This window comes from Manis javanica, chromosome 9, assembly GCF_040802235.1.
Source record: "Manis javanica isolate MJ-LG chromosome 9, MJ_LKY, whole genome shotgun sequence".
NCBI lineage: Eukaryota > Metazoa > Chordata > Mammalia > Pholidota > Manidae > Manis > Manis javanica.
This window is the reverse complement of record NC_133164.1, coordinates 96,513,831-96,525,940: the sequence shown is the minus strand read 5'-3', so window position 1 is coordinate 96,525,940 and position 12,110 is coordinate 96,513,831. Positions and strand designations below refer to the sequence as shown.

The 12,110-nt window shown below is 36.9% G+C and overlaps 1 long non-coding RNA gene across 1 annotated transcript in view; it reads left to right on the top strand.

Annotated features, from left to right (window-relative positions):
• LOC140843541 (uncharacterized) overlaps positions 1–12,110 on the top strand; it is a 235,822-nt gene that overhangs the window by 55,334 nt on the left and 168,378 nt on the right. The window contains exon 2 of the long non-coding RNA XR_012121387.1: positions 2,123–2,255. This is a non-coding gene — a long non-coding RNA (uncharacterized lncRNA). The remainder of the gene's footprint in view (positions 1–2,122; positions 2,256–12,110) is intronic.

The following is a 12,110-nucleotide window of genomic DNA, read 5'->3' as shown; positions in this document are numbered from 1 at the left end:
ATGTTGGGAAGGGGGGAGAGATCTTTGAAAGTCAAAGGGCATAATCCCTTCCAGGAGGGAAACTGTTTTTAACACATGGTTTGGTCAGTTAGGGGCGGCTCAGAAACAATGCGGAACAATCAGCACGGTGCAGAAAACCCTCCCTCTCCTCCCCTCCCAAAGAAGATTAAAAGCCAAACCAGATTATGATTTCAATCTTATTCAAATCCTTTCTCCTTTCCCTCTCCCTCGTCCTCTCATCTCTCCGACTCTTTTACCTTCCCGTCTCTCCTCTCTTTGTTCCTCTATCAAATCTCCCTCCTCTTTCTTTTCCCATTTCTTCTGGTTCTGAATTGCTAACCTCTCCCTTTCTCGATCCATCCTTCTCTCAGAATTTAAATGCCCACCACGCTGCCTCTGATCCTCCATCCCTTTATGGAGTCTTTTCCCGTTAATGAATTGTTGAAATTTCATAGGCAGCAGTGACTGTGCTCTTTTCTGCTTCTGGCCACTGCAACTCGCAAGCCGCTTTTGAGCGGAGCAGGGAAGTCACAGCTAACGGCGACCTCTGGTCTGCAAATAGTTTTCCGGATTTACACATTTTGTGTGTGTGTGTGTTTTTATTTATTTATTTTTCTCATCTAAGTTTAGGTTGGATTAGAATTTCAGTCAATGAAGGCTTCTCGAAAAGGGAGACTGTGGTGGAGAAAACAGACTCCAGCAGTCTTCTAAAATGTCTGGCTTTTGCAGGTTCTTGTTGCAGTGAAAAGATTTCAGGAAATTCATTTAAGCAGAGGACCATTTGACTATTTTCAGAGTGAGATTTTTGAAGTTACCTTTAGCCTCAGTTGCTAATCAAGCAATTGTGGACCCAAAATTGCGACTCTTAATGTGTTTTCCTCTTCGGTAAATTAAGGTCATCTTGATTGTTATCCATCCAGTTACACACATGCATTTCTGTGGTTGTGTGTGACTTCTTCCTTTTTGATTGTAGGACAACTGCTTTGTGGAGCAATGTATGGGTAAGGAAAAAGAGAACATAAAGTGATTAATAAATTGGCATCTAATTTAAAAGTGTTTTTTTTCTTCTTAAAATACACATATAGCATATTTGGCAGTTACATGCAATTCTATACATAACATTACAAACAATGGTTATGACCCACTTCATAGTTATATAATGATGTGTATGTACCCTTCAGAAAACTGTCTTGTTGCCACATCTCTGACCCACCATGAATTAAAAATTTTCCCATTGTGAACCACAGAAATGTATCGATATTATCAATTTGATATTATCCCCCACTTAATTGTCTTGTAAAATTGTTCATAGTAGGTGTCTTTGGCACTTGAAATTCTGAAGTTCTTTAAAATATTTTCAGAGGACATTATGCTTAGTTGGAGTTTGTATGTTAAATATATTTTAATATCAGGAAAGCTATGCATAACATGTATAATGATTTCAGTTATAAAGACTTAATATCCCATCCTTTATAGGTGTTGGGTAACAGTATTTAATACTTTTCCTTCCCTTTCACTTTCCTCATGTTTATTTCCTTGTTTCTCCTTTTTCTGTTTACGTCTTTCCTATACGTCACTGTGATCTTTAATGAGAAATTCATGTCAGCAGTTTATAGAATAAAAAAAAGAAAGCAACTGCATTTCCCTCTTCATCTTAGCATTTTCTTCAAACTAGAGATGCTGACCATCTCAAAACTAGTAGAGAGGTGCTGACATTTTATAAATGTGTGCCCTTACCACAAACCTTAACCAAGTCCTCTAGATTATTTCAGGATTTTTTTTTTTTCTCAGCCAATACTGGACACATTTAAAGACCTAAGAAAAAATAAATTGTTCTTCTGGTCTACTGTGTCACGCTTCCTGTTGTTCAGTGAATAATCCAGCAGTTTATTTTAATCAGGAGCTCTTTGTGGAGGGGGGTGCTGGAGAGGGTTAATTATTAGGGTAAAACAGCCACTGCAGTTCAACTTACTGGGTGCTAATTGGGTAACAGGTGAACATAAATAGTGCGGAGAAGCAGGAAATTAGAACAGAGGAGGAAACAGTAGATGGAAACTCCACAATCCTTATAAATGTACTTGTCGTCGGTGCTACAAACTGTAGCAAGCTGTTTGTCCTTCAGAAATATCAGGCTGCAGTGCCGTGGCTGGGATTGGCCTGGGAGAGAAAGCGGGGGCACGTGTTGTGGAGTGAGTGACCTCAGCTGGATCAATCGGTCGGCTTTCAGTTTTCAGCCTCACTGATGTGCATTGCAGGTAAGGCAAGTGCTGGGGAAGCCGGGCTTATTTTCAGTCATTAACAGGGAGCTGGAGGATGGTCCTGTCTTCGTGTACCTACTCAGTGCTCTGTCTTCTTTGATAAAATTCGATGATATTCGCCTCACAGATATAATGTAGATTTAAATCATCAACATTTCTGGAAAAAGAAATACGGTGATTTGTTTCCAAATTTAGGGCTATTGAATTGGGATTATATCCCTTGTTTTCCCTAGAGTAGGTTAGAAAGAATAAAAGGCTAGACCAGTAGTCCTCAACCTTGCCTGCAAGTGAGAATCACCCAGGGAATGTTTAAAACTCTTTATGTCCAGGCTTCACCCCTGTAGGGAAGGCCCCCCATCCCACTTCCCCTATTGTTCTATGAGGGCAGCTGCCCCCTGCTTCACCCCAGATGTGTCTAGTCTTGAGAAACCTGAAAATACAGCATGTTGTATCCGTGGGAAAGGAGCTAGTTAAGGGCCTGAAAGGCCAGGCACCTGGCCATGAAGGCCACATGCCTGCATGTCTTCAAGTACTTCTGTAACCACGATTTAGTACTGTAGCAATGTGAGAAGTACAGCTTTGTGCAGAATAAAGTGGCCTCTTTGAGCACCCTCCATGACGACTCCCGCTGCCTTCTTTGCTCTTTGCGTTGTCCCCAAACCTCAAAGGCAGCCCCCGGACCCTGACAACCCCAGACCAATTAAGTCAGAATCTCCAAGGGTGGGACTCACACGTCAGTACACGCTACAACATCCCAGGGGATTCTGATGAGCCCAGGTGAGGACGGGACTAAGGAGAGAAGCAGAGCTTGGAAAAGAGCAACTCTCCAGGAACTGTATGTAGCGTAACTATTTTGCATTTACTGTCATACTTTTGAATATCTATGAGAGATTAAGGAATATTGTGTGCAGGGGCTGCAGAGTCATTAAAAGGCGATGTAAATCTTGTGCTACAGGCTTGGGGAGTTAGATTTTAGACTACAATTAAGAACTGAGTAAGGAGGTGTGGGAAAAATGGAAGTTCCTATGATCAGGATTCTCACTTGACCCTGAACTATTTGCTGATGTAATTGGCCCACCGTTAGGCTACTGCTTCCACACCTGTTGGCAATGAGCTATTACTGACTGACTCACTATATAAAGAGCTCTGTCCAGTGCTCTGGTAGATTTTGGACCTGCAGACTGCTGGATGCAGACGGGATTCTAGTGTTCCACCTGCCACCATGAGAATAAAGCCGGGTATAAAACCCTTTTACTCCAAGAATATTACGTTGTCATTTCTTGGTCTCACTGAATCCACACTGAACTTGCAGGGGGCTAAAGCCCTCAGGCAAGACATATCTCTTCACTGCTACTACTCACTGAGCAATACCACCCTACCAAATAAACAATCCGTAAACCAGTCCGTGGTAGGTATATCTGGACATAAGCAAATTCATTCTCTCTTACTAGCTTTAATTTCCCCTTTGGTGATGAGCGATTAGTTTCCACATGAATAACTGCAAACTTGGTGGCTTAAAACAACAGAAATTAATTTTTCTAATTATTTTGGAACCCAGAAGTCCAAAATCAGTATGCTGAACCAAAATCAAAGTGTTGGTAGGGATGTGTTCCCTCTGGAGGAGAATCAGTTCCTGATTATTTTCATCTTTTAAAGGCTGCCATGGCAGCATTCCTTAGTCTGTGGACATTATCTTCAAATCTCTGTCTATTCAGTCTTCTCATTGTCTTTTGCTCTGGGTGTGTCAAATATTCCTCTGCTTTCTTCTTCTAAGGATATATGTGGTTTCATTTAAATCCCACCTGAATAATACAGGCTAATCCCCCTATTTCAAGAGCCTTAATTCAATCACACCTGTGAACACTTTGCCATATAACATAGGTTCCTGCAACAAGGACTTGCTCTTTCGGGGCCAATATTCTTTCTGCCACAGAGATCTCTGAGTTCATATTGTTGCTATGCAATATAAAGACAATGCATTTGATTTGTTGGCTCAGAACTTTTCTCTTAAGCAAATGCTTCTCCAGGCTCTGAGACCCACTTGAACCACCTACATCCTCCAGCTCTGTCTAACTAAGTAAAACAGTTAGTTGGGGAGCTGCTGGAAACTCCTGGGCATTGGGGTAATATTGGCAAAGAGGACAGAACAAAGTAAGAGTAGCTGTTTCTCAAACTCTCTTTTAGCAATACTTTTAACCTAATTTCTTATAATCCTCATGTGGATTTCCTAAAACTATTGATTAGTTAACTCATTAATTAATCTATCAGAAGGTATTTATCAATATCAATGATGTGCAAGATATTATGCAAGTGTTGGGATACAGAGATCAATTGGGAACTTCAAATTCAGAGGACTGCAATAATCAAGTTCTAGTTTATGTTAAGAATTGTTCATAATTAGTTGGTGCAAGTTTCCTTTCTCCTCTTCTTTCTCCCTCTCTCCATTCTTTCCTTCTTCCTTTCCCTCCTTCCCCTCTCTACACTCTCTTCCTTAGGCAACCACAAAAATGTGTTAGAGGAGGTCATTAAGAGGACATGATCTCTGATTGACTGGAGAGCTGGTCTGATGCATTTAGAGACTCCTCACTATCTCCCCTGCCCTGGAGCTTAAGTTCTGCCTACCATTCCCACAGTGGGAACCATTTTCAAGAACACATTTTTGAGAGAGCAATGTGGTGTTGAGACCAACTGGATATTGTAAGTGGCTTCCATATAAATCTTTAAGATTCTGGTAGGTCGGGGTGCAGAGACCTTACTCATCTTATGACGTCCAAGACAAACCTCACAGGTTATGACTGCCACAGCCAATCTGGAAGGGCCTGCCTCTTTTTTTCCATCTCTCCCTGCCATCTGTGGACAGGGACCAGTTTCAGATTTCACCCAGGAAACTCCCAAGTTTGTGAACCAAGACTGTGTCTACGTATTCTTAAATTTGTCTCCTTAGAGGATATATATTGTCTTGTATACATATGCAATTTAATTTTTCAAAGCATTGTTCTATGGGACTGTAATGTTTTTTAATTTTTAAGCCCCACATTGTGTTTTTAGATCCACCCATTTTGCTCTATGTACTGTTGTTATTGCCATTGTTTCTAATGGATATGCCACAATATTCGTCAACCACATTTTATTTGTCTCTTCCTTTAGTAACAGACACCTAACTTGTCTCCACCTCGCTGTAACAATGAATATCCTTGTACATATTATGAAGATTACACTAATTAGAGTATATATGATTACATAATTGGACCAAGTATTGCTGGACTGCTCTCAGAAATAGCTATGCCAGTCTCTTTTCCCACTAACAGTGGGAGAAGAAAATTCTTTCTCTATAGTCCCAGCAGCACTTGACATTATCTAGTGTTCTAATTTTTGTTATTCAGGTGGTAAAGTATATTATCATGTTAATTTCTATTTCTCTGATTATTTTTGCGCATGAATACTTTTCCATATACTTGAGAGTCAGTTCAGTTTTACTTTCTGTGGATTATCTGTTCATATCCTTTGGCTATTTTTATTTTGGCTTCTTGTCCTTTTCTTGTTGATTTTCAGGAATATCTTTTATATTGTAGAGCTATGCTGTCCAATACAGCAGCAGGAGGCCACTTATGATGATGTGAATTTAACTAAAAATTAAATAAAATTAAAATTCAGTGCCTTGGTCACACTAGCTACATTTCAGTGTAGCTCAATAACTAGTTCAGCTAATGTGTAGTTGTTCAATAACTACACATTTCTAATATATGCTACCATTTTGGACCATGCAGAGAATATTTCCATTATTACAGGAAGTTGTTTAGGACAGCGCTCTTCTAGGGATATTAGTTCCTTGTTGCTTTAGGTATGGCTAGCATTTTCTTCAAATCTGCCACCAACATTTTCTTTGCTGCCCATTCTCTGATACTCCATGAGAAATGTAATCTATGTCCCCTCCCCTTGAGTCTTGGACTCTTTTTCCAATTGAGTAAGGCAGAAGTGAAGCTGTGCCAGTTTCTAGTGACAGACTTAATAAACTGAATAAACTTAATAAACTAAATAAAAAAATTAAAAATAATTTCTGTTTTTCTGGAACACTCTCTCTAGTAGTCTTGGTCTCTGTGTAAGAATCCCAAACACTCCGAAACTGCCAAGGTAGAGAGGCACAAGCTAGAAACGTGCTCTGGTCAACAGTCTTAGCTAACTCTGTCTCCAGTCTCAACTATTTCCAGCTTACCAGCCATATATTTCTACCCAGGTGCCTGGTATTTTAGTGAAGGTCCTGGCAAAGTACTCTACCAAGGGGGCTTAGTCAATGCAGCATGGAATAGGAGAATTATCCAGCTGACCCATCCCTGAATTCCAGCCCATAGTCATGTAATATAACCAAATGGATTTTTTGAAGCTATTACATTTCAGAGTAATTTGTTACACAGCAACAAACAGAAACTTTGATGTAAGCAATGCAATTTAATATGTTCATTATTGTATAGCAGCTGTAAGTGATGGAGCCTTAGCAACAGTCAGACTGGAGTTTGGATTATGGTTTTGCCGCACGGATGTGTGAAACTCTGTTAGGTTGAACACATTGATTTTCACTGTCTTGATCTAAAATTGAAAGACTAATGCATCACAACATTAATAGTGTGATGAGGAAGAAATGAGATAGCAGATGTTAAGAAAGCTCTCCGCACAGTGCCTGACTCAGAAAGAGATGGTCTAATTGAGGAATTTGCAAGGTACAGATGTGGCACAAAGAATAGACGACTGACTGCTTGTAGGTGGGGAGGCCAATGTCCTCAGAACTGAAGATTAGCTGTGTATCAAGTATTAAGAAGTAATATAGGAATTTATTAGGCTAACTTAATGAGGAAAAGATATCCAAAGTAGAGAAGTTATGGTGTGCTAAAGCAGGATCAATTGTTTATTCTTTTAATATTCTGTAAATACATATATATAATATGTACACATGTATATCTGCATATATTTAATACATCTCATATATTTTATATATACATAAATATGTATATATATATGCCTAATTTTAATATAGCCAAATGTATGATCTTTTTATTTATGGCTTTACTTTTGGCATCTTGTTTAAGAAATCTTTCCTTACCTAAGAATAATACAAATATTTTCCTGTAGTATCTTCTAAGATTTATAGTTTTTGCCACTAACATATACATTTTTAACACATCTGTAATTCATTTTTGTGTGTGGAGTAAGGTAGGGATTTTATTTCACTTGGATAACTAATCATCCTAGAATAATATATTAAATAGTTTACCCTTTCCCATTGATTTATGACAGTGTCAGAAATTAAGTTTCCAAATAGACATGGGTCTATTATTTTCAACTATTCTATATATTTATTGATACACTACTAACACATTGTTTTAATTACTAAGAGATCATGTCTTGATATATGATAGGGAAAGTTTCTTCCTCTTTTTTTGTTAATTTTCTAATATTAGAACTTTATGTTTTTAGTACAGTTTTGGGTTCACAGAAAAATGGAAGGAAAGGTGCTGATATTTCCCATATACTACCATCCCCTGCCCCTACAAATGTATAGCCTCCCCCATTTTCAACATCCCCCACCAGACTGGTACATTTGTTACAATGATGAACCTAGATGAAACTATATTTTTACTTTCACATTTTAATGGTTATTTAATGATGTAGGACAGTACTCTTGATATTGTTAAATGAACAAAAATGAACATACAACAACCAGGCTTCCAAATCTGCTAGGATTTGTAGATATTTATATCATTAAAAGAATGGAAGAAAACATTTAAAAATATTTACCTTGATTTTTTCTAGACCATGATGAAATCATAGACCATTTTCCCAATAATCTCCATACCTTTATGTGTCTTGCAAATTTTTTACAGTGAGTATAGTTGTTTTTACTACCTGAAAAGCCAACATATCTCAACAGAAAGAATGTTTATTTTGAAAATACGTATGTGAAAAGAAGTCCCAAGTAAAGAATGAATTCTTTCTACTGACATAGTTATAAGTTCTTTCCTTTCCTCTCATTCTTTCCTCCTACATCTGTTTCTTTGGGCGGCCCTATGGGGCAGCTACATACTGATATTTCCCTTATCTTGTCATGAGGGACAAATTTCTGCTGAAAACTGTGTCCTGTCTAGCAGGCAGTTCTTCAGCTGCTCAAATCAGGTTTGGGGTCGTACTCAGTTGGATGCAGACAGATGTTGTAGAATTCTCTCTGAGGGCTTGTCAGTCTTCAATCCACTGTTCTCTTACTGAACCATCTCTGCTTCTGGGGTTCACCAACTCTGTTCAGAGATCACCTCATTTGAGTTGGGTGTGTTGTAACTATTTTTAAGAAGTGTTTCTATATAATTCTATTTTTGTTTTTGTGTAGTCTCTGCTGATGTTGACTTCTGTATCCCTAAAGGAATCGATACTATTTTTTACAGTCTGACTGCTAGGTGAGTCTCCACTCTTGCCCCTTGTTCTGAGAAGAAATGTTTGTGCTTCTGGGATCCACAGGTCACCACATGTGTGTTGATGGCAACAGGGGTCAGCCTCTCTCTTGAATCCCAATTAATTGCCCTTAAGCCCCATTCCTCAAGAGATATTGTATTGATTAAAGAACATCCACTATCAAAGCAACTATATTGGCTCATAGCTGGAGATGATAGGACCTCAGTGGATGCCTGGTTCAGTGCTTGGAGACAACTTCTGAAAGTCATTGCTTCTTAAGTAGGTTTACATTTAGTCATCAAGTTCATCCTCAACCCTGAAATTCTTGATTCTGGAAAAATCACTGAGAGTCATTGAGCTTTGGGAAGGTACTGGGCCAGAGGTTTCTATGTAATTTCAATTCTCTTGCTGTCCTTTGGCCTATTGCCTATCTATTCTGCCCTTTTCACATTTGCAGACAAAAGCAAATCTATGTGCCTCCAGGGATGTTCTGATATTCACGACCCTCTACTCACTGCTTTTCTTTTTCTTTTTTTGAATTATATTTCATAAGAAAATAAGATCTTATCACCGGAGTATTGCATTCAAGGCTCTCAGAAACATGATCCCATCCTCCAGTGTTGCTTTTCACCACACCTCTTTCCTTTTACCCTCTGGATCAGTAATTTACCAGGCTCATCACATTTTTATAACAAGGTAGTATATTTTTCAGTCTTATCCCCATACTATTCTCTTAGTCCAAAACATTCTTCACCAGGATACAAAATCTTGGCAGTCTTTCTTGTCTTCTACAATGTCTCAAGAAAATTCCTCTTTCAGAAGATGCCACCTTCCACTGCACTACTGTTCCTGCAGACATTTACTAAACTTGTGAAAGAAGGAAAAAAAAAGGAACTTTTAGAAGAGCTTATTTTAAAAACAACCTTCCTTCTTTTATTTTTTTAAACCTTTGTATATATTGATGAGCCCATCAAGTTCTATATGGCAGGAAATGAATCAAACTACAAATATTGATCAAGAAACATGTTTGTTGCTGATCAGAGATAGTATTACTTGTAAAAATGTGCATTTTGGTCAATATTTATTCCTTACTAAAATTACACAATTATGTTTTCTTCTCCTAAACTCAATTTGTCCAGTTTGTTATAATATAATTTCCTGTACCTGTGTATAATTTATTTATATGATTAGTGTATCCTCTGTGGAAACTTAAACTGATATTAACTTCCTTTGAAAAACATATCTGGGTCAGTTATGATGTGTTGTCATCAGTTAAGGGAAATATCTTGCTCATGAGTCACAAAAACATGTGAACAAACAATTAACTTACAGTCATCAATTTTCACACGGAAGTTCTAGCGAGGGCAGGGGTGGACAAAATTTATTCTAGTCATATAATTAAATTCTCCCAACCTTAATCATAGTTAAGTCTAATCTTTGGTAATAAGATAATAGTAGTTAACAAAGTAAAGGATTTTGAAGTATTTTTATTATCTAAGCACATTACAATCATTAATTCATATAACGAATATACTATTTATGCAGTAAAAGAGCTGGTCAATGAATAATATGGTAATTGCATAGACAATGTTTGCTTGATGAGCATTTATAAGGTGTCTGGGGTATGTACAATACTGTGCTTGTTGCTGAAAGAAATACAAATGAGTTAAGATATGCCCTTGCAAGCTAATGGGGATGACAACATTTGCACCAATGAATGCACAGAGCCTTGAATAACAGTGTGATATGTAATGTCTCAATTTCCTCACTTAAAAATGGTCAGTGCATATTAGCTATTATTATTATTAACTGAATATGAAATAGAACTGAAGTCTTAGGTTACTCTATATCAAGAAATAGGAGAAGGTTTTATGAAAGCATTTGAACTTGAGATGGCCTTAAAAAATGGATGGTATGTTTATGTGTGGAGAAGTAGTGAAAGGGTATGGCTGCAGGGTGAGCTGCTGCCTGCGTAAGTTCAGGTGGTTGGATTGAAAATGGCATTACGTGTGCTGATGGGAGATTAGGCTTGTTTACTGGAAGAAATTTGAAATAATCTAGAAATATAGATTGGTGAAGTCAGTAGCTATCTTGTGGTAGAGTGAAAAGAGAAAATGATGGATTTGAGTCAGAAGAAATTACTTTTAATCACTTCTGTGGATTAGAGCAAGTCATGTAGCTTTTCTATGTTTTGATTTCTTGATCTGTAACATGACTTTAACACTGTGAAATAATTTAAATTTTTTCTTAAGTATAATAAAATTTGTTTTTTGATAAGTCCAGTGATATATGGGAACTTATATAGGGAGCACAACTGTTAAGTGCTTTATATTTATACTCTATAAATATACTCTAAATTCCATGTGCAAATATAAGTTATAATAATTATCACTATTATTCTCAATAACATTTGTGCATTGAGTAAGTGACTTCATTCTATAGGTAATAAAATAACAAGTAGGTTAGTTCTAAATAGGTAAATGTCATAAGGAAAGTAACATTAGCCTTAAAATGTATGCATGTCATATTGAGGAAGTATTATATAAAAGAAGGTCCTATCTTTTCCAAAAAGAACAAAGAACATGGATGAGAAATTCACAAAGAATTTCAATTGACTGATAAACTTATTAATTTATGAACTTACAAAAACTTGTTTAACTTAATTTATATTTAAATGAATATCAATGAAAGAAAGGTAGGATTTTTCAAGCATCACAAAGAAAAAAAATTCAAAAGTTGCAGTTTTGGTGAGGATATAGGAAAATGCTACTTTCATTCATTAAAATAAAAGTGAAAATTGGTACAACTTTTACAGAAGAGCAACATGGCAAAACTTATCAAGACTTTTAGAATAGTTTTACTATTTGATCCCAAACTATTATTTTAAAGTATTTATTCTAGGGAATTTATTAGAGATGCACATGTGAGGATTAATTTCATGGATGATCATCACTATAATATTTACAGGGAAAAAGTGGGAACAACTTACATTTACAATATAAGGGATCATTTAACTAGATAATAATAAATCTATAGAGAGAAACACATTTCTGGAAACAAATTCATATTAAATTGTGGAATACTGTATAATAATACAGAAATATACAATATACAAAAGCATTTTCAAATCAAACTATACTACCTCTGCAAAATATAAATGTATAGGCATATGTATATACACAAATACACACATGAATGGAGTGCATTATAATGTTAATAGAGATTATCTGTGAATGGCAGGCTTATACTTTTATTTTATTTACTTCTTTTGACCTACCTTTTTGAGGACTGATCCTATATTCTGTAATAATAAAAAAGTAATTCAAACTTGGTGACATGGATAAGATGACAGGCTGAAGCTCCCTGCAGAGAAAATATGCGATCTCTGTGGTAGATCGTCTCAGTCTGGCTTATGGT